At 43.3% G+C, this 23,263-nt stretch overlaps 1 non-coding gene and 1 pseudogene across 1 annotated transcript; one reads left to right on the top strand and one right to left on the bottom strand.

The window, feature by feature from the left end:
• Positions 1–4,375: 4,375 nt before the first annotated feature.
• On the bottom strand, positions 4,376–21,693 carry LOC110143179 (glutathione S-transferase alpha-4-like; annotated as a pseudogene).
• Positions 5,721–5,793, top strand: TRNAG-UCC (transfer RNA glycine (anticodon UCC)). The gene has a single exon. It is a non-coding gene; the product is annotated as a tRNA-Gly (tRNA).
• Positions 21,694–23,263: the final 1,570 nt, after the last annotated feature.

Below are 23,263 nucleotides of genomic sequence, written 5' to 3'. Positions count from 1 at the left end.
ACTCTGTGCTATCAGAGACCATAGCAATGAGGAATGAGATGGGATGATCGCTCCTCAACAGAATCTGGATCTGTTGTATAATGTGTTTGTGCTTGTGTTTTATGTCATTTGTTGTTAACGTTGGAAGAAAAAGTGTCTTGGCCCTGGCAGGAGCAAGCCTGGCTTCTCACCCTCAACCCAGTCCAAGGTCCGGAAATCTCAGTCTTTGGGCTTCTCAGGCCCTCAGTTTCCTCACCTGGGCAGATGCAAATGATCACATGTCTCTTGGAAGGTTGCTGAAAGGATAAAATCATTAATGGATGATCTTCCAGCTCCTGGAAGATAGCCTCATCTGCAGAAAATGCCTGGTAAAAGTTACTTTTTCTCATGACCTTTGTCTAGAGCTCTCTCTAATCTGGAGGCAGCATAGTTGGAGCCTGAAGAATCCTTGATCCCTGATACATCTGTACCTATTTCCTGATCCTGAAATCCCTTTTTGATCGGGTAACGCTTTTACCACAGTTAAATATGAGGCATAAAGGACATACTGCAGAGAGAGTTTATGTAAATCTGATAACTAATTGTGAAGGGGGAAAGGGCTGTAGTTAGAGAATCCAGGAAGAACGGGATCCTAGCTGGCTTCTTCTATATGGATGGCTGTGTGCACAGGGTCCTGCAACCCAGGGTCTGTGTCAGCTCCATGGGTCCTGAAACACTGCTGCATCCTGTGTCACAGCAGGAGGGAAGCTCACCTTTGTTAAAAACAAACAAGACAGAATTTTCCCTGATAGTCCAGTGGTTAAAACCCCGTGCTCCCAATGAAGGCCAATGAAGGGGACGTGGGTTCGATCCCTGGTTGGGGAAACTAAGATCCCATATGAGGCAACCACAAATAAATAAATAAATAAATAAATAAATAAATAAATAAAACCCCTTTCCCTCCCCCCAAAAGAACAGGAAAGAAAACAAGACAGCTTTGAAAAGGAATGACATTCTGATACATGCTGCAAAACATGAATGAACCTTGGGGACATTATGCAAAGTGAAACAGACACAAAAGGACAAATAATATATGGTTCCAGCTATTACTGAACCAAACTTGGATCTGCTTGCTTTTGAGCAGTAAAGCCGATCTACTGACACTGGGTTGTGAGGAAGAAAAGTGCAGTGCTTATTTTAAGGCACCAGAGGAATCTAGCATAACTCATGCTCTAAGGCCTGAACTCCCCAATAGGTTTCAGGGAGGCTTTAAAAAAAAAATTTATTTGGCTGTGATGGGTCTTAGTTGCAGCAAACTGCCTCTCAGTGGTTAAGACTCTGTACTCCCAATGCAGGGCACCGGGGTTCGAGTCCTGCTCAGGGAAGTAGATCCTGAAGTGAGGCATTTCTAAAGGCCAGGGGAGAAAGGGGAGTCCCAAGGTGTGTGATCAACTTGTGTACAATTTTTGGATTGACTAATGTTGAAATACAGGGTTGTGTCACAGGGATTAACATTATCAACCCTCAGCCTGCAGTAAGTCTCAGGATTAAGCACTCATGGTCATAAGTAAACGTCTTCCATTTGGTGAAGTTTTTAGCATCTGTAAAACAACTCAGGAAAAAATGCATCAGAAACTGTTACTTAGATACTTCAGACAGGAGCTAAAGCAGAGAATCTGGGGGTGGGGGTGTCTTTCCAGGGAAGTCCCTATAGGGTCCTATTCTGTTACACACTTCTGTGAGGTACCTAGAATAGGAAAACTCATGGAGACAGAAAACATAGTAGTTACCCCAGGGCTGGGATGAGGGAGATGGGGAGTTATTAATGGGTATACAGTTTCAGTTTGGGATGATTAAAATTTTCTGGGAATGGATAACAGTCATGGTTCTAATTCTCTGTATGCTGAGGCCCAAACAAACAAAAATAGGCTTTAACGGCAATAGGGGAGATTCATAGCCACCTAGAGGAGACATTCTCATTTGTCAAAATTCCAAACTCCCGAAAAGGGAGAGTGAGGTTGGTATCAGGATCTCCAACCAGCATTCCCTGGGGTAGAGGTCGGGGACCCACAAGGCCCTGCCCTCTATCTCTGGGGACCTGCTGAGTCCACGACCTTCACTTGCCCTTCTCTCTCTGTCTGAAGCTAAGACTCACAGGTGTGGGGGGAAAAGAGGTAGGATTTTGAATGTTTCTCAGGGAGTCATTGTGATTTCTGAGGCTCACTTCCTTGGGCACTCAGAGTTACCCTACGAGCTTGTGTAGCAGGCCCTGGGCCCAAAGAGAGCCCTGTAAGGAAGGAATTATAACAAAGACATGAAGTTGCACTTAATGGGATTACAAGGCAATGAAGATTGCTCTGACATCTGGGCTGAGCTTTTGTCAGTACCTTTGGGGTACATGTGAGGTTGGGCTCAAGCCTAGGGCTTGTGTTCGAAACCCATGAAGCAAAACAAGGCAAAACCAGCTTAGAGCCTTGGGAACCCAATCACGCGATGCTCTGCTTCTCAAGGCAGGTGCCAGGGCAAGGAGTGAGGACCCAGGAAGTGGTTGTTTTTAAAAACAATCTAATGAGGAAACGATTTCATCTTTCAGTGTAAAAACCTTCCAAATAGAATTACTTACCAAGACCATGCAATGATCATTAAATAAACTGGGTTATAGTTTTGAATATTCCCCAAATAATTTCTTTTTATTTTTCCTTAATTTCTATCAGGTCAGACTCTTGGCTTTGGGGGAAGTCAGAGAAAAAAGTCATCCCACACAGACAGGGCCAGGCTTCTTCTGAGTACTCATCGTTCCCTCTCTTCTTCATTATCTTTTGGCCATGGCTGCCCAGGTCGGGGATGAGAAGGGGGCCATTTGCTAAATGTGATCCCTAGATTGAGATCTGACTGACAGGCAGCAGGGTCTCAGGCTCCACTCCAACTGGGCAGGGATGCTGACTGGCCTGGGGAACTGATGAGCAGTCTGTCCTCTGAAGGGGAGGGAGGAATGGATGGGACAGGGTATAGCGTGGGAATGGTCATGTCCTGTGGTGGTCTTGAGGAATCCGCAAGAAGTCTGATGAGTCATTAAGTCATTTCACAAATAAGGTCATGTACCAAGGTGTACACGCAGAAACAGACCCAGTGTGCAGCCTGGACAGACATCCCAGTAACAGTTTAGGGCTGGTAAAGTTGTGTGCCGGAAGTCGTTGGCAGGGTCCCTGCTCCAGACCAGAGACTCCCGCCCCCACCCGGCAGGCCTGGAAGATCACCCTAAAAAGCTCTTCATCCCTCCCGCAACAGAGCCCTGAGCTGGGGTTGAGTTGCAAATTTCACAACTTGGGAACTTAATTATCACCTTTAAAGGAAGTATATCAAAGCTAGGGAAACTTCGGGTCAATTTGTGTAATTATTCATCAGTTATGTTTTCCTGTGGCTCGGACGGTAACAAATCTGCTTGCCAATGAGGGAGACCCAGGTTCGATCCCTGGGTCAGGAAGATCCCCTGGAGAAGGGAATGGCAACCCACTCCAGTATTCTTGCCTGAAGAATCCATGGACAGAGGTGCCTCGTGAACTACAGTCCATGGGGTCACAAGGAGTCATACACGACTGAGCAACTAGATTAACTAACACTGCATCTAATCTCAGTGTCATTGTAGTTGGAATTGTTCAACCAAAGCAAAACCTAGCCTCAGGTATCTGTTAAGCGGAATAAGGTTGTCTAATTGTCCATGATTTTTCCAGGGCTGCAAAATGTTTTCTGGACACTCTGTCCGCTCATGCTTCCCCTTAGGATTAACTAGTGTCACCATCAGCTTACTCTTATTTGTCATTTGCCACTTTTTTCTGTCCCCAATACTCAGAATCATTGTGGGTGTTGGAGAGATCCTGCTCTCTAAAATCACCACTCACTGGCTTCCCTTGTGGCTCAACTGGTAAAGAATCTGCCTGCAATGTTGGAGACCTAGTTTCGATTCCCGGGTTAGGAAGATCCCCTGGAGTGAGGGAAAGGCTACCCACTCCAGTATTCCGGCCTGGAGAATTCTATCGACTGTACAGTCCATGAGGTCACAAAAAGTCGGACAGGAATGAGTGACTTTCACTTTCAAGTCCCTTAATGGTCTTAGTTTAGACGCAGACAGAAAGAACAGTGCCCTCTGCAGGCCACTGCCTGAAGTAATATTTATATCAGTGTGTGTCAACCGTGTTAATCGCTCAGTTGTCTGAGAAGGCAGATTGTTAACCATCTGAGCCATCTGAGAAGCTCTTGTGTGTGTGTGTGTGTGTGTGTGTGTGTGTGTGTGTATCAACCTCCTCTTAATTTACTCAGAGTAGTAACTTCATAAAAGTTGTAACCATCATCCACAATTGACAAGCTTAAAAATTTTCACACATCAGAATGGTTTTTTTTAAATTTTTATTGCATTTACTTGGCATTTGCTGCTGATGGCAATGTGGTTTTGTTCTTTTCTGACACGTTACTCTTAGAATCTACACTTAAGATTACTTAGATTACTCCTAGAATCTACACCATTTGCTTTGCTTGGCGACAGGAGCCAATGCTGTAATTGGTTCATTACTCTGCCATCCTAAGACTGCTGCCTTTAGAACTGCAAGACATTCCTGACAACCTTAACATAGTGGCTATCGGGGGCAGCTTCCTCTGACTCCCAGGCTGCAGGAACTTCTTAATGGTAGGAATGTTGCTGGTTCTTGTCTTAAATTCCTGAAATGAGAAATAGTAAAATCAGGGTCTTAAGATGCAGTCACAACCTTTAAGGGAGCCCAAAACTTTGTTACAAGAGGTGGAAAGCTTAGATCCTCAGTTGGTGAGGCCTAGAATGTTGAATCCAAGTCAATCCCTTGAAACATGTTTGCTGGATATTCCTGAGAAAGTAATACAACTGCAGGCCTGTTTGGCATAAGTGAAATTTTCTTAGTGAAAAATCATTGACACCATTAGGTGGTGCATATCAATAACTCCAGAAATTCATATTTTTTGAAGTATCAATTCCTTTCTAGAAATTAATTATAAGAGAATAAGTAAGAGTGTGAGATAACTATAAGAATGTTGCCACAATGAAAAACGAAATAATTTATATTTCTCAGAAAGTAAAACTGTATATAAATTATGTTATATCCCTAAAAGAAATATGTCAGTAATTTAAAATGATATTTTATATATAAAATAAAGAGGAAGATGCCTGTATTGACAGGGATTGTACTTCATTCCATTGTTTAGTTAAAAAAAAAAATAGCCCAGAGCAGAACATAATATATACAACTTTCCGCTATGTGGGAGATAGTGGGACCAGGAGAGACAAATATATAATTCATATTTCTTGTAACTGCATAAACAGGAACAAATACTGAACAGGCACACAGGAGTCAATAAAAAAGATTATAGAGGTGAGAATATAGGAGGGCAGTGGTGAGAATGAAATTCCATAGTTTATGCCCTTTTTATACAAGTTCTGATTTTTCAAAAAGATGTGACTCTACTGCCTAATAAAAGTAAAAGAAAATAAAATGATATTGCAGAAGAATATGCATTGAAATGTAAATATATTTATGATAAGTGAAAAAAATGTTAAAAGCAGGCCACAGAACAATATTTAGCATGATGCCATTTGGGGGGAAAATGTAAAATAAGAGGTCAGGAAGTCTAATACAGAACCATTTGGTTGGTAGGATTACAGGTCTTTTTTTCTTTTTGGTTTGTACAAATGTCTTATGTACTTTTTTTTTGTTATTAAAAAAAGCTACTCTGGAACTTCCCTGGTGGTCCGATGGTTAAGACTTTGCACTTCCACTGCAAAGGGCACAGGTTCAATCCCTGGTCAGGGAGCTGAGATCCCACATGCTGTGTGGCAAAGCCAAAAAAATGCTATTCTTGAAGTACAAAACCTATGGTCACCTATTGGAGAAAATCTTTGTAAGGAACTGAAACAGAAGCTAGGTAAGTTCTGGCAGTGTCAGCATTCAGAGAGAGGTCTGAGGACTGGCAGTGTAGCAGGAGAGAGGCAGGCACATAGACACACAGACACACAGACACACACACACACACACTTATGTGTATGTTAGTTGCTCAGTCATCCTGGCTGAGCACAGGCGGTACCCTCTGAGCAGAGGCTCTGAGCAACTGAGGGCCTTCATAGCATCAGGTGTTCAAGCTGGGTTTAGAAAAGGCAGAGGAACCAGAGATCAAATTGCCAAAGTCCGTTGGATCATCGAAAAAGCAAGAGAGTTCCAGAAAAACATCTACTTCTGCTTTGTTGACTGCGCCAAAGGCTTTGACTGTATGGCTCACAACAAACTGTGAAAAATTCTTCAAGAGATGCGAATACCAGACAACCTGACCTGCCTCTTGAGAAATCTGTATGCAGGTCAGGAAGCAACAGTTAGAACTGGACATGGAACAACAGACTGGTTTCAAATAGGGAAAGGAGTACGTCAAGACTGTATTTTGTCACCCTGCTTATTTAGATTATATGTAGAGTACCTCATGAGAAATGCTGGACTGGATGAAGCACAAGCTGAAATCAAGATTGCTGTGAGAAATATCAATAACCTCAGATATGCAGGTGACACCACACTTATGGGAGAAATCAAGGAAGAACTAAAAAGCCTCTTGATGAAAGTGAAGGAGAGTGAAAAATTTGGCTTAAAACTCAACATTCAGAAAACTAAGATCATGGCATCTGGTCCCCATCACTTCAATGCAAATAGATGGGGAAACAATGGAAATAGTGACAGACTTTATTTTTTTGGGCTCCAAAATCACTGCAGATGGTGACTGCAGCCATGAAATTAAAAGATGTTTGCTTCTTGGAAGAAAAGTTATGACCAATCTAGACAGCATATTAAAAAGCAGAGACATACCTTGCCAACAAAGGTCCATCTAGTCAAAGCCATGGTTCTTCCAGTAGTCATGTATGGATGTGAGAGTTGGACTATAACGAAAGCTGAGCGCCAAAGAATTGATGCTTTTGAACTGTGGCGTTGGAGAAGACTCTTGAGAGTCCCTTGGACAGCAAGGAGATCCAACCAGTCCATCCTAAAGGAAATCAGTCCTGAATATTCATTAGAAGGACTGATGCTGAAGCTGAAATGTCAGTACTTTGGCCACCTGATGCAAAGAGCTGACTCATTTGAAAAGACCCTGATGCTGGAAAAGATTGAAGGCGGGAGGAGAAGGGGATGACAGAGGATGAGATGGTTGGATGGCATCACTGACTCAATGGACATGAGTTTGAGTAAACTCCGAGAGCTGGTGATGGACAGGGAAGCCTGGCATGCTGCAGTCCATGGGGTCGCAAAGAGTCTGACACAACTGAGTGACTGATAGCATCGGGGGAGGAAAGGGGACAAAGCGGTCTGGCAGGAGCTGGAGAGGAAAACAACACAAGTAGACCCAGCAGCCATGCTTTGTCAGGAAAAACACTCAAAGCACCGCACCAATCGGAAAGCACTAACTATTCATGGTAGAAATCAAAATCTTCTTTCTCCCTCCATAGGTTTTATTTCCTAATCATCCTATTCTGTGAGCAGGAGACAATTACCAAAATGAGTGAAGTAATGATTTTTAAAACAGCCCTTTTAACTTTCTTTTGAGATTGGTCTGGAGGCATATTTTGCTTCAGTCTTTATGTCTGTTCATGTTTCCCTGGGCTCTGGGTGGATGCTAAAACTACCTTTAGCAGAGGGACGTCGGAAAGAACAGAAGCATCAAGTTCTTCCACCATTAAAATAGCTTCCAGGAGCTGTATGTCTGCCCAGCTGAATTTGTTGCCAACGAGAAAATCCTCTCCATGGTCTTTCAAAATCTGCAGAAAGAAAAATAAAGAATATCAAATAAAACTAAAGACTATTTTGCCTGGCTAACCACTTAACAAAAGCATGGGTTTTTTTGTACAGATCAAATTTACTTAAGAATCTTTTCTTGATAATCTCTGAGAATGCTTACAAGGATAGAATGAAACTAACACCTTTATGTGTGTGTGCTAGTCATTCAGTTGTGTCCGACTCTTTGGACCCCGTGGACTGTAGCCTGCCAGGCTCCTCTGTACATGGAATTCTCCATGCAAGAATACTGGGGTGGGTAGCCATTCCCCTCTCCAGGGAATCTTTCTGACCCAGGAAGATTGCTGGATCAAATTCACATCTGTAAGAATTACACGACTGAGAGACTAACACCCTTATATATTGCCGTAATTGGCACAATCTTTTTGGAAATTTGACAGTCATGATCAAGACAATTTGGGTGGTGAAGTGCTGGAGTAGAACTCCCACTATGAGCCTAGAGCTGATTAAATAAAACTGTGCCCACCAGCATGGGAGACACAAAGGTCATAATTTTTTTTTTATTAGTTGGAGGCTAATTACTTTACAATATTGTAGTGGTTTTTGTCATACATTGACATGAATCAGCCATGGATATACATGTATTCCCCATCCCGATCCCCCCTCCCACCTCCCTCTCCACCCGATCCCTCTGGGTCTTCCCAGTGCACCAGGTCCGAGCACTTGTCTCATGCATCCAACCTGGGCTGGTGATCTGTTTCACTCTAGATAATATACATGTTTCGATGCTCTTCTCTTGAAACATCCCACCCTCGCCTTCTCCGACAGAGTCCAAAAGTCTGTTCTATACATCTGTGTCTCTTTTTCTGTTTTGCATATAGGGTTATCGTTACCATCTTTCTAAATTCCATATATATGTGTTAGTATACTGTAATGGTCTTTATCTTTCTGGCTTACTTCACTCTGTATAATAGGCTCCAGTTTCATCCATCTCAATAGAACTGATTCAAATGAATTCTTTTTAATGGCTGAGTAATATTCCATGGTGTATATGTACCACAGCTTCCTTATCCATTCGTCTGCTGATGGGCATCTAGGTTGCTTCCATGTCCTGGCTATTATAAACAGTGCTGCGATGAACATTGGGGTGCACGTGTCTCTTTCAGACCTGGTTTCCTCAGTGTGTATGCACAGAAGTGGGATTGCTGGGTCATATGGCAGTTCTATTTCCAGTTTTTTAAGAAATCTTCACACTGTTTTCCATAGTGGCTGTACTAGTTTGCATTCCCACCAACAGTGTAAGAGGGTTCCGTTTTCTCCATACCCTCTCCAGCATTTATTGCTTGTAGACTTTTGGATAGCAGCCATTCTGACTGGCGTGTAGTGGTACCTCATTGTGGTTTTGATTTGCATTTCTCTGATAATGAGTGATGTTGAGCATCTTTTCATGTGTTTTTTAGCCATCTGTATGTCTTCCTTGGAGAAATGTCTGTTTAGTTCTTTGGCCCATTTTTTGATTGGGTCATTTATTTTTCTGGAGTGAGCTGGAGGAGTTGCTTGTATATTTTTGAGATTAATCCAAAGGTCATAATTAACTAGAATCTGGCTACTACACCACAGATAAGGTACCAGTGGGATACCAGAAGCTCAAACACGAGCCTTTTCACCATCCAGTGAAAAATGAATAAAAAAATTCCTCAGGTGATGCTTTGAGTTGCAGATGTAAAAAATACAAGTTTATTCCATAAATAAGGAACAATGGTAAATTTGTTGTTATTCAGTCACTCAGTCACGTCCAACCCTTTGTGACCCCATGGACTGCAGCATGCCAGGCTTCCCTGTCCTTCACCATCTCTTGGAGTTTGCTCAAACTCACATCCATTGAATAGATGAAGCCATCCAACCATCTCATCCTCTGTCACCCCCTTCTCCTCCTGCGCTCAATGTTTCCCAGCATCAGGGTCTTTCCCAATGAGTCTGCTCTTTGCATCAGGTGGCCAAAGTATTGAACCTTCAGCATGAGTCCTTCACTGCCTTTGATTTACTCCAATTTTGTTTGGTTAGAGGTTGCATAATTATAGGTCATTTATTTGGGGATCCTTATTAAAGTTTTGGTCCAAATGCAGTACAGCACTAACACAGCTTCTGCCTTTTAAGATTTCACTCTTTACTCTTATCAGCAATAGGGGATGTCACTTCCCCCCATCCCCGCAGCCTGGGAGGTAGACCAGGGGACTAGCTGCGCTGCGTAGGACCCTCCCCCAGTTCTCGCCCGCCCCGAACCCCGACTGCCGCCTGGGCTCCGGGGAAGGACCCGGGGGGCGGGGAGTGGGGAGGGTCACCCTCGTAGATGTCAGCCCCGACCTGCTCCCCTGGAGGATCTGAGCTCCCAGCTGTCGCTGACCTCCAACCTGGGCCTCACTGCCTCTGCCAAACTGGATCCCCGCAGCCTACCTTTTCAAAGACCGGGAAGTGCTGGGTTTTGGCTTTCTTCACGACTGAAACCAGGCTTTCCTCTTTTTCCTCCAGGGGTTTGAACGCAGCCACCACCACCATCATCATGAGGTCCAGGGTGCCCTTGGCGTACATGTCGATCCTGACAAAACAGCAGGAACTCTCAATCCAAGAGAAGCCTTTGGGTGAGGGGTTTCTTGATCCACTACTTTTTTTTTTTGGTGTGACTAGATACTGGGACAGATGACTTATTTGTTTTTTAATTATTGAAGTATGATTGATTCACAGTGTTGTGTTAGTTTCAAGTGTACAGAAAAGTGATTCAGTTATAAGTACATAAGGCATATTTAGTTTTTCCTAATAGGTTATTACAAAATATTGAGTTTGGTTTGTGATAGGTCCCCTGAATAGGTCCCTGACCACAAATCCAGGAAAATTTTTACTGTTCCAAGTCTTTAAGTTTACTCATTTCCTGTAAAACTGCACTATTCCTGGGAGAAAGAACCCAGCCATGCTCAGCCAGGCCTAGCACAGTGCATAGCACAGAGTGGATGCCTGTGGTGTAGAAATGTAAAAAAACAAAGAAAGGACGCAGATCTTCACTCTTCAGTATTTGTGATAAAGCGTGGCAGCTCTCCCATTAGTAGATGGAGTCTGCTGCTTGGGCTGACCTCATGACTTGATTTGACCCAGAAGCTAACAGCTTCTGGGGTCCCAGTTCTGAGCCCAGAAGCTAACAGCCTGTATGCTTTCACTGTCTCTGAGAACCCTATCTGGCTGCCATCAGAACAAGCTCGGGAAGAGAGGACAAGAGACAGGTGGCCACTTGCTCACCAACTGATGGTCAGCCAGCACCCCAACCAGATTCCCCTTGCTGACCACCACTTGACCACAGACCTAGGAGTGAGTGCAGCCAAGATACATCAAGCCTGACCTGAAAATGCTGACACCCAGATGACCCGTTGACTGGTGGCGTTGTTTAGTCACTCGGTCGTATCCAACTCTTTTGCGACCCCATTGACTATAGCCTGCTACGCTTCTATGTCCATGGGATTTCCTAGGCTAGAATTCTGGAGTGGGTTGCCATTTCCTTCTCCAGGGGATCTTCCCGGCCCAAGGATCAAACCCAAGTCTCCTACATTGGCAAGCAGATTCTTTATCACTGAGCCGCCAAGGCTTCCCCATAGACGAGTGAGCAATAACAAGTCCTTGCTGACTTAAGTCCCTGGGCTTCAGGGTGACATGTTATACTGCATTATTTGCAGTAATAGTAATAGCATTGTATCAATGGATACAATGCTCAATATTTGCTGAGTCAGTCATTGCCACCTTCACGCAGAGTAGTTTATGAGATTGTTTTATGAGAACACACTTTGTTAGGAGTTGGGAGAGAATATGAGAATGTCGAATGCAGACTGCTGTGAAGAGTAGAAGGGGCGTCCAGAAGCAGGTGTTCAGAGCATGCACAAGACATACTGGGGTAGCACAAGCATCTCCTCTTGTCCCCTTGTCTCCTCCCCTCCGTCCAGGCTGAAAGGCCACATCTGATCTGGGTCTTGGTGTAGGAAGACAGAGCTTGGAGAAGAACCAAGTATCGGCACAGGCACTCTGGTACCTGACTGTCTCCTTCTGGTCCTTCCCATGCAAGTTGTACTTGGTAGCTTTCAACCAGAGGCACCTGGCCGAAAAGCAGGTGTCCGTCTGTGGTTTGAGCGAAGAGATTAGGTTAAGAGACTCTCCCTCCATGGTTGTGGTCAGCCTGCAGGAGGGTCCACTTCTGATTTTGAGTGATTCTTAGTTTTCATCCAAAGAGGTGAGTTTAAGACTCTGGTTGTTGAGGAAATGCCTACCATTTGTTTCACGGAAAATGTGTGATTTGCTTGATAGGTTCATGAGTTTTTGCATGTTGGCTAATCATGGTTATTTAAGGCTTTCTACATTTACTCTGATTGTATTATAGTGTAAGTGTTTTTGGTTTTCAAAGTTTCAGGTATATAAGAATCACCTGGAAGAGGTGGTAGTTAAAAATACCCCACCCTCCAGATACTCTTATTCAGGGATGGAGTCTGAATTCTTTAAAAAGTACAACAGGTATCACTCCAGGTCTGCACAGGTCTGCACAATGGGATGGATGTGACAGCAAGAACCCAGGTCCTGGGCCCAAATGTCAGCTTTGGCCCTTCAAGCCCTGTGACTTTAAGCAAATGACTTATCTGAGCTCCAGTTTCCTTTTCTCTAAAATAGCTGTCATAGCCATAGAGCAGGATTTTGAAAAGATGAAACATCATAAGTAAAACACTGAATACTGTCAACAATCAAGGTTCAGTAAAATCAAATTTTTCTTTTTGAATGAACTGCCTGTATAAATAATGCATTTAAAGATGTACTAAAATAGTACTTTTTCATGGGGTCTTGAAGGAATGAATAGCCTTTCAATTTTCATTAACACCTGTACATTAATGAGAATAAGGAATTTTACCCAGAATAGGAGTCAGATTTCACTAGTGCACTGGCAAAGGCCACTGTTAATTTCCTCAGCTTCCAATAATTGACCTAATGAGACGTGGGAACATGGTGGCAGAGGATAGCACAGGCACCAGTGACAGCCTTCCAGGGAGCCAGTGTCCCTGTCTTGGGGTGATGGAGGACTTTAGACATGTCTTTAACTTCTCTGCGCCTGTTTTCTGATCTGTAACAGTATCTGTCCTGCCCACTTTACTGAGTTTCTTTGGGCAAGATCATACTTGGAAATAGCAGTACTATTTTTAGCCAAGAGCCTACTAAACCTCCATTTCCTGAGGCAGTTCTACATTTGCCCAAAACTGAATGGACATCTAAAGCTGAGCTCTATGTTGCTGTTTATGAATGATGCAAACAGCCATTAGAAATGATCCCTGCTTCTAGGAGCCGATGATCCTCTTCGGAAGGATTGAAGAAAATCTCAGATCAAGAGCACAGGAGAGGACCTTTGAGATCCTTTAGTTCAGTTTGTTCATGTTACGGACAATGCACTGCGGAGGCCACTGGGGCAGTGACTGGCTCGGACCCAGAGGGGCCAGCTGAGCTGGCAGAAGTGGGCCTCCTGACTCCCAACCCAGCGCTCCCTCTGGCTGCCCCTGCTTACAGAGGGCAGCAGTGCCCAGGAGGCTGTCCTCAACAGCATCACAAACCAAGGGAGGGATGGACGGTTCCCTAGGATTTCCTGCGTTTCTAGGGAATGCTAGGAATGCTAGGGAAATCCCTAGCATTTCCTACCAGATTGATCACGGAAGAGTTTATACAACAACATCCATTTATTTATTCAATGCATAGGTATTTAACCACTATTATGTGACTGTCATTGTTTAGAGTAAAACAGGGCAGAAATGAAGAGGAAGGGGGGGAGAGGCACTTCAGAGGGATTATAGATAATAAAGGTCCTGGATGAGAATTGGGGAAGGGCTAAGCAGGTCTTCCCTCTCCATGAGATTTCCTGGTACTCGGCAGTCAGGACAAGAAAGATTCTCTTATTGTATGGCAAGGAGACAGGAGGGAGAGAAATGAAAAGCCTTGCCCAAAGCCATGCAGTTTGTAAATGGCAGGTCTGCTGATGACTCACTGAAAGTCTTTCTTAAAAAATAATTTGTGGTAATTTCATGACTGCTTATCAGCAACAATAGGGACCCTGGGTTTCCTTAGATAACGAAAATAGCATTATGGCTGTTAGAAGTAGGACTGGGGAAGTATTAGTCTTCTCTCTTAGTGGGAGAAAATCGGGGAATTGTAGGGATTAAGAACTTCTTCCAAATGTAATCAAATTCGGATCTTTTCTATAGTTATGATTCTACAGTTGTGACCTGGTAAAATGATCTCTGTTAATCTGCTAAAACCACTAAGAAAAAGTGAATATGAACTATGAGAACCAGAGAATATGTTAGATCTAATTCACACTCCCTTTTGCTCCCTCTCCTCCAGCCCACTGGATCATTGTGAAGAATCCTCAAAGGCTTCTCTGGTGGGATGGGGATTATTGAACCAGTTGGCACTGGATCAACCCATGCTATCACTAAGTTGAGGCCAGAGTCATAACCTACTTGATACATTTTTATGAGCCTAAGGAGGCAGAGCCAATGACACATTTAGCTCTATGCTGGGGGCACAGTGAACAGTCAACGTTAGCAATCAGGCTGTGTGCCTTTTCTAATGGTTGTCATTCTAGAGTTCTGTGCTGAAATGAATATTTCCGGGAACATATTTTATTTTATTTTTCCCATAAGGTAACATTAAATAAATCTAGGCTCACCCTTCTGCAACTTCTCATATTGTTCCCTTGTTTCAAGAAATTCTTCAAACTAAAAAAAAAAAAATACATTATTATAAACCTAAGGTGAGAGAAAGAAAGAAAAGAAATGCTTACAGTATAACAGTATAAAATTCCCAACAGCTTCCAGAATGAAAATTTTATAAAAATTAGTTTAAAAAATTAGCACTTGCTCAAGAATTTGTTACTGAGAGAATATGGCCCTCTTTTAAGTGGATATAAGTGTGTTTTCATTTCCCGCATAAACATACAAATTCATTTTCAAATAAAAGATCACCTTGAACCAAAAAAAAAAAAGAAAGAAAAGACCACAAAGTTATCAACTACCATGTAGCTGAAAATTCTGACAGACCATGCGTTTAAAAGTAGCTTAGGCTAACATGGGACTGGCACCCCTTCTTGGGTGTTTCCTGATTAAAGGATATCTCCAAGCCCCCATTCATATTTTTCCTTGTCTTCATCTTAGCTCTGCCTTCTCTCCAAACTCTTGCCCTCTCCTCCGATTGCCCCCTGATTTTTCCTCTTGCCTTTCTTCTCTTTTTTTCTTCTCTCTTTTCTGCATCCTCTTCCCTCCATATCAGGTCAAGTTAGGCATTTCTTTCTGCTCACATATTCAGTGAAAGGGACCCAAAGATCATTACTCAGGTGGGATTATCATCATTTGCTGATGGAGTTTCCAGAACTTTTGTAGGACAGAGTAACATTTTGTACACCAAACCTTGAGGTGGGGGGTAAGGGGAGTAAAATAAAGCAAAATAAAGAAGATCCTAAGTCCGTGTTCTAGAGGAGGTGGCATTCAAATAGGGACAAGGGAGTCTACACCTGCATAAAACAGAACAATTCCAAAGCACTTGTAAAAAACTTATGAAAAAGTCAGAGAGAGGGTTAAGAAAAAATACTGGAGTTAGGGAAAGATCCCAGTGGAGTAGGCCTTTAGGAGAAGGGTCAAGGGGTGGCGGGCAGGCTGCAGCTGGGCCTGAGGTTCCAGGGGACAGCCACGGGTAGAACAGGACTGAAGTGCTGACCAGAGTTGGAAAGACCCCGGGAAATGAGCTGGTCTCAACTGAGAGAATGATTCAAATGTGAGTCTCCTCTCTCTCCTCAGATTTGAGATCCACCGAGCTCCTTCCAGGCTCAGGAAGCTTCCAGAACACCTCCCTTGGCTTCTCCCTTCCTATCCCTGTTTAAGCAGAGGACTATGATCTCACCTTCACCTCAGGAAGGCAGTTGGAAAGGGAAAAAGTGGATACAGCTTGAAAGGCACCGTCCTGACTTTTCAAAGTTGAAGAGGACCACTTCGGTCTCACCCAGAGTACCGCCCCCTGCCATTTCCCAATCAGGAACCAACCTCCACACCAGCTGCAGCCAGCAGCCAGCGGATAGACTCCATCCTGCCTCGGCCACGGAAGTACCAGAGCTTCGGTTTGGCCGCCATGACTACTGGCTTGGGTTTTCTGAAGGGCAAAATAAGAAAATATGTTTCAAGAAAAAACTAGCACAGACTATATGGTATATGTCCCCTTAATTCCAAAATTGGTGAAACAAAACTATTATTTAGGGATGCATACATAGGAGGCAAAAGTATGAAGAGAAGCAAGGAAATAATTATGACAGACACAAGATGGTGGTTACCTCTAGTGAGGAGAAATGGGGGCTGTGATTGGAGTCAGGGTATGGGGGTTCTGGGATGCTAATAACATTCTGTTTCTGAAACAGAATTAGTAATTAGCCTTTATAATTGATCTTTAAACTGTATAGAAATACTTCTGCACTTTCCTGTGTGTATGCTCTAGCTCACAATTTAAGAAATAGGAAAAGAACAAACAAACCAGTTAAGCCCAAACTGCCCCGCATTACATGCTAGCTAAGGATCACACTTTAAAGTGGCTGCCTATGCTAACAAAACTCACAAGGAAGTAAAAAATCAGAATAATAGTAGTCAGTTTATGATGAGAAACATAACTGTTAATACCCACAATCATATGAGAACAGAGTCACTTGGGTTCTCAAAGTCTTGCAGGTTTTTTAAGCCATTTCCCCGACAACCAGCCACTTCTCCTCTGCATTGGATTTACAGTTTAACTCTTGGAGAAGTTTGATTCCTTTCCTGCTGTCTTGCCACTTCCTGGGCACTGCCTATGTTTGGTTGTCAAGATTCATTCCTTTCAAACTGCCTGGTTAGCTCCTGCATGACCATTTCAAGAGCTTCTTGAAAACCCACCACTGTATTGTCCTGGGAGACACAATGATTAAAAAGGTACCACAATTCTCTGATTAGAGAAACTATGCTTAAGTCCAGCAACTCACTACTAACAAACCTTGAAACGAATTGTACAATAAACCAAATGTGGAGAAAATATGAGAAGAGGAGACAGTGACTATGTCTTCTTCCTAACCTCTCTCCAACAAGATAACTCCCAAATCCTCTGATCTCCTGGAGCATCCCTTGTAGGATGATTAAGGACCAGATAGAAGCAGCCCCTCACACTGTTAGAAATCAAAAGGAGGAAGGTGCAGCCAAATACACACAGTTGGTTCCTGTGCCCGGGACATTCACATCCAGACGGCCAGCTTCCAGGTCCTGATCATGTGTCAGGAGGCAAATGAAACAGGCAACTGACAAATGGTTCCTGGCTCAGAGGATCCCCTCCAGGTCTGCAGGCATTCTGCAGCTTTCAGATAAAAATCAAGCAATACTGGTGAAGTCAAATGCCAGTGTCTCACTTGGGAAGCTCTGTCTCTTCTCTCTCTCTTGGGTGCACAGCCCTCTCACCATTTGACCCCTCTCTACCTGCCCTGAGAAACAGGGATGAAGATGTAAGTCAAACTGGAGCTGCTCTGAGCTTGCTTCCTGTCATTCTGTCTCCCTGAAATGTTTGGTCCAAATTCTGTTTGAAATAAACCCAATTGGACAAAGGAAATCCTGGTAAACCTCTTTTCATAGTGATTCTGTTCTGCTCCCCTAGTTAGCCAAAGTTGAAAGTTACCCTTTGGTTTAGAAACCATGGATCTAAATACAGTCCTCTCTGGTAACTTCCAGATAGCTGTTTCTGAGCAGTGGGTGCTAAAGTGTAGGCTGAATAGTCTTTCTTCTGTCTGGTTATTCTCTTAGTGAGATGAAAACTCACAGCCCTGGACTGCTCATAGGAGATGGGTACTTCACGTGGCCACAGAGTGTCATGACTTGGAGGCTCCAAATTATGTATTAGTTCTTGTCAAGAGTGAGCTGCCAATGGTACAGAACTCTCTCAGACAAAAGGACTGTCAGCAAAATGCCATCCTAAATGTATTAAGAATGGGACAAGCTTCTTGTTGGCATGGCAGTTGGTATTCAAAGGGATGTAGAGGTATGTGCCTTGGAGGTGAAATTAGTGAGAAGCTGCAGACATCAGACAAGTGGACAGCAGTCTGGTGTCAGGAATGGAATGAGGGGAGCGTCACTAAGTGAGAGGGAAGCCTGAGCTCCATTGAGTACAACCTCCTGGATGTGGGTAACAGCCCCTCGGGCCTGTCCAAGAGAATGAACAGTGAGAAAGCTTGTGACCGAGCAGGATTTTGTGGGGACTTCTGGGAACAGACTCCTTTTCTCCTGTCCTCTTCAATCACTCCTTTCTAAAGTACCTAGCTAATAGCATCTGATGGACATTCCTGAGCTGTTTTACAGATGCTAAAACCACCACCAAATCTGAGAAACTAACTACTTGACGATCATGAGCACATAGGCCCCAGACCTACCAGAGCCTAAGGACTGATAATGTGATACCAGCCCCCGCCCTCACCTGGCCTTTAAAAATGCTTTGCTGAAATCCTTTGGAGAGTTTGGGCTTTTTGAGCACTAGCTGTCCTGGATGCCTCGCTTGGTACCCTGCAATAAGTGCGACTCTTTCCATCACCACAACCCAGTGTCAATGGATTGGCTTTACTGAACATGGGCAAGTGGACCCAAGTTTGGATCTGATTCTATTCATGTACAGCCTGCTCTGTGCTAGACATGGAGTTGGATGCTCAAACAGAAGTGATAAGTGAGTGTGACTATTCCCATCTTTCAAAGGCTGGGGGCTCTGCACTTTAGAGTCATGAGTCCTCACTATTGTACAACCTTATTCCATCTCTTTAGGCCTCTGTCTCCTAACCCTTAAGATGGGGGTACTAGTTGTATTCCCTGCCTCAGACAGTTGTTGTGAAGACCAAGGATTGAAAAAAATTAATAGATAAGATACCATACCATACCATAACGTCTCACCCATATCAGCTAGAGTCTTCCATGCTTCTTTAATCATATTACAGGTGGATGTGGTATTTTCTTAGAATTTTTTATGCTAAGATTGGCTTGTTTTATACATGATTTATGTCTGTCACAAATGCAACTGATACTTGTAAAAGAGAGCTAAAACTTTTGGAAACTTGACCAGATATTGCAATAGAAGATATTTAAAATGTAAAAACTAGTGTGGTTTTTGCCTTCATTTGTGATTACGAGGGTAATTGGAACATGTGCATGGTTTGCTGCTATAAGGAAGTGTGTTTGGGAATTTTACATGACGCTTTGTGTTCATAATTTCCCTCCCCCACCCACTTACTTCTGCCTGCCCCTTGAACATTTTCAAGATGTGTAGGAAGTTAAAGGATGAATCACTCCCCTCTCTATCAGCACCTCCAAGTCTTCCCTGGTGCCCAACGGAGCCCCCAAAGTCCAGGGCTACAATGAAGGAGAACTCACTTCAGATAAACAGGACCATAGCCTGCAGTCTTACCTTCCAATCCGAAAGAAGGAAACTTTTTTTTTAGTTGTTAGTAACCAGCCACCACTTCTTGTAAAAAATCCCAGCAAGTGTTCATGTGCCCCATTGATGGCTGCCTCTAGCCGACCAGCTGCTCTTCCTCACCTCTCAGCCCGCGCTCCACAGTGTTCCGAGTTGGGCTCTCAGGTGAATGATGGAGTCTCAGCAGGACTCTGGGCCCCACCCAAACCCTCCCAGGAGGAGCTGTTCCTTCTAGAATGGCAGAGACAGACAGGGGGCCCAGTACCTCTTACAACCTCACACCATAGCCCAGGATGAACTGCTCCCTGGATTCAACACCACAAATACATTAAGCTCCTGGTAGACAGGAGTCATGGCATAGTTCTTCCATCTCCTGCAGAACCAACTTGGCATTATCCTAGACATATGGCAGCTGTTATCTCAATGCGCCACATAGAGAGACCAGTTTCTTCATTTGTTAATGTTGGGTAGCTAGAATAGGGAAAAGGAGTCCAAAATGGCAGTGGCTAAAAGACAGGAAGGGAAAAGCCCACGAAAATAGAACAGAAGAAGGTCAAAGGAAGGTCGGAGGACCAGAGTGAGGACTTCAGGTAGAATAGAGCTCCTGCCTAAGCCCAATTTGCATGGGACAGGCCCAGGGGGAAGAAAAAACACATAAAAAGAGGAGCCAAAGGGCTCTCTCTCTCTTTCCTGGGTGCTCTTCTCTTCGCATCTTTGGATCAACATGCCCTCACGCCTTGAAGATGGATTTTCCTGCTATCTTCTAAATAAAATAGAGCTGTAACACTGAGATGTAACACTGATTTCTCTAAGAGCCATAACACAGTCTGTTCGAGACCTGAGAGCTATAACATGGTCTTTCCAAGACCCGAGAGCTGTGAGGGGGCTTTAATGTTCTTCACTCCAAATCTTTGTTGTGATGAGACAAAGAACCGAGGAGCATACACTCATCTGACATTAAGATTTTTGTGTTTGAGCTTTCATTCTTTCAACATTAAATGTTTATGGATCTGCTTCTATGGCTATAGTCCTAGGTTGCACACTCCAGGCATACAAAGATAAGTAAGATGTGGTTTCTGCTGTTGAAAACCTTATATCTAGTGATGGTAATATCCAGACCATGAAGAGGTAAGTCAGAATAAGTGTTTAAGAAAAGCATAATATAGTATTACAGGGACAGGGCCTTACAGATTAGGTATATATAAATATGTTTGGTTCTTTGAGCCCCACCCCTTCCTACTCCCAAGGCATTATAGATTACTGACCTAAACCAACTCCTTTAGTCCTTTATCCTTGACCTGTAATGAATTTCAACAAAGATTAATTTCAAAGAACAACTTGGTAACACAGAGGCCCAAGTTTATGCTTCAGAAAGTAAACCCCATCCTCATTGTTTAAAAAAAAGTACATTGTCAAAGCTTGAAAGAACAGGTGTGATGGAAATATTCATCCTGCTTGTGGGAAACAAAGAAGCCAAGAACAAAAGCATTCTTTCTGGATTTCATCCCAAACTCAAACAGATCTGAGAACACAGCCTGCTGGAAGAATAAGAGCCTGAGGGGTTGTGCTGAGTATAAATTCACTCCCATCTCTTCAAGTCTGCTTTTTATGTTGACCTTGACCAACAGGTGTATCCTGAACTAAATACACCTTGTCTCCCAAGTAGACTCCTTGCGTGACTCCTTTTACAAAAATGATTTTATTTATTTATTTATTTTGGCTGTGCTGAGTCTTTGTTGCTATGTGAGCTTTTCTCTAGTTGCAGGGAGTGGGGGCTACTCTCGAATTGTGGTGGGAAGGCTTCGCATTGTGGTGGCATCTCTTGTTGAGGGGCACAGACTCTAGGGGACGTGGGCTTCAGTAGTTGTGGCATTGGGGCTCAGTAGTTGGGGCGCCCTGGCTTAGTTGCTCCATGGAGGGCTTAGTTGCTCTGCGGCACGTGGGATCTTCCTAGATCAGGGATTGAATTCATGTCTCCTGCATTAGCAGGTGGATTCTTTACTGCTGAGCCCCTGGGAAGCCCTCCCCACATGACTCTTTTGACATTGGGAATTGAGACTTGTCTCTCAGGGGTGTTGAACTTCTCCTGTGTGCGGCTTTACCTGAGGTGAGCAGGGCTATGCACATCCCACTCAGAGCCCCAGGTGCCCAAGGCAGGCTGGGCAGAAAGCAGCCATGATGGTATGACAGCCTTCGGATATTCAGTGTGTGGTCTTTCAGTAACAAGCATGCCCTAAATTTCTTTTTCTTTCTTTTTGTGACCGTAAATTAAGCAATGACTTATGTGATAAAATACAGAAAGCATAAACCACACATTTTAAAAAATTGCACTTACCAGTATTTAAAACTTTGCTTTTCAAAAGGCATTTTTTAACAAAAGGAAAGGCAAATCAACTACTGGGAGAAATTATTTACAAAGCATACCTGATTAAGGAACTCATCCAGAATATATAAAGAACACTTATACCTCAATAATAAAAACAAAAACCAACACTTAAAACCAGTGGACAAAAAAAAAACCCAGTGGGCAAAAATTTGAGCAGATAAAACTAAAATTAAAAAAAAATTTTTTTAGAAAATGTGGAAGAACATCTATCTGACTCAGGCCCTGGATACCAGGAGAAGCAAAGACCTATGTCTAGATTTCAGCTCCTCTTCTCACTTGAGTAAGCTTTTTAAACCTCTCTCAGCTTCAGTTTCCTTAGAGTCCCTAAATCATTTGGTTAGTAGTAGAAATGTGATAAAGTGTACAAACTGCCAAACATAGTAAGGACTCAAAAAATGGCACATGTGCCCGCAAACACACACACATACAGGCACACGCATCTATATCTCCAGATTGTAGTAACAGTCACAAAAAAAAAAAAAAGATCAGTGGAAGTGGAAGGCATTCTTTAGAAGTGTATTTGTTGTTCTTTTGCTTTATTTCTTTGGCTGTGTGGCATATGGGATCTTAGTTCCCTGACTAGGGACTGAACCATGACCCCTGCTGTGGAAGCACAGAGACCTAAACACTGGACCACCAGGGAAGTTTCTAGAAGTGTGATTTTGGACCAGCAGCATCAGCTTTGTCTAGGAACTTGTTAGAAATGCAGAATCTCAGTTCCTGGGCCAGATCTACTGAATCAGAGGCTGCATGCTGGGAGCCAACACACGAGACCCTACCCATGACAAGGTCATGAGGGAGAAACCCTGATGGGCAAGGCGGATCAGGTTTTCAGGGGTTTCGGAAAGGCCAGCTCACGAGATCCCACCCATGACAAGGTCACGAGGAGAAAGCCTGACAGGCAAGGCAGATCAGGTTTTCAGGGATTTCGAAAAGCTGCCCCCGGCGCTCACCTTAAACATGATATTTGTCTTTCTGATGCCTGCCTCAATAGACTACTCCCTAATTTCTGTGACACAGGCACAAGGCCTTCCCCGATCTCTTTCCAAATAAGAATCAATTTAGAACTTTAATCAATAAGTTTCCTAGGTGGTGGTATTTTATGAGATTATCCAGGGTGAAAGGAGTGTTTTAATTTAAACTCTTTTGCTGGTAGTTTGTCTGGCAAATGCATTTATGCCCTTGGTACTAATATGCATGATTGCTTATAATATCCTAATCATAAAATAGCATAAAGAACCTGATTATGTAAAAGCCCTAATAGACATAGAGCATTTTTGAGGGGTGAAGGAGTCCTATTAGAATACATAAGAAAAATTATTCTAAAGGTGGTTATTGGGTTGACATTTGCTTGCTGTGTTTTGCTTGCTGCGTTTTTGCTTTTAATGTGCTAAGGTTGTGTTATAGAAACCATTGTTAATATAGTTAAAGATGTAGAGAAATAAGAACTTAGCCCTAGTGTGGTAACAATGAGATGGTTGCTAATTGTCAGCCAGGAGTGCTAGGCAGAGGCTGCCTCACTGAAGCCGCAGAGTCTGTGTGGGGTAAACTTCTTAGATAAACGTGACTGACAACTTCTGCAGAAGGATTAATTTTTGTGTTAAGAAGGTTA

Source organism: Odocoileus virginianus, chromosome 27 (genome assembly GCF_023699985.2).
Source record: "Odocoileus virginianus isolate 20LAN1187 ecotype Illinois chromosome 27, Ovbor_1.2, whole genome shotgun sequence".
In the NCBI taxonomy this organism is placed as follows: Eukaryota; Metazoa; Chordata; class Mammalia; order Artiodactyla; family Cervidae; genus Odocoileus; species Odocoileus virginianus.
Note: the sequence above shows the minus strand (reverse complement) of the source record. Positions and strands in the feature narration are given on the sequence as shown.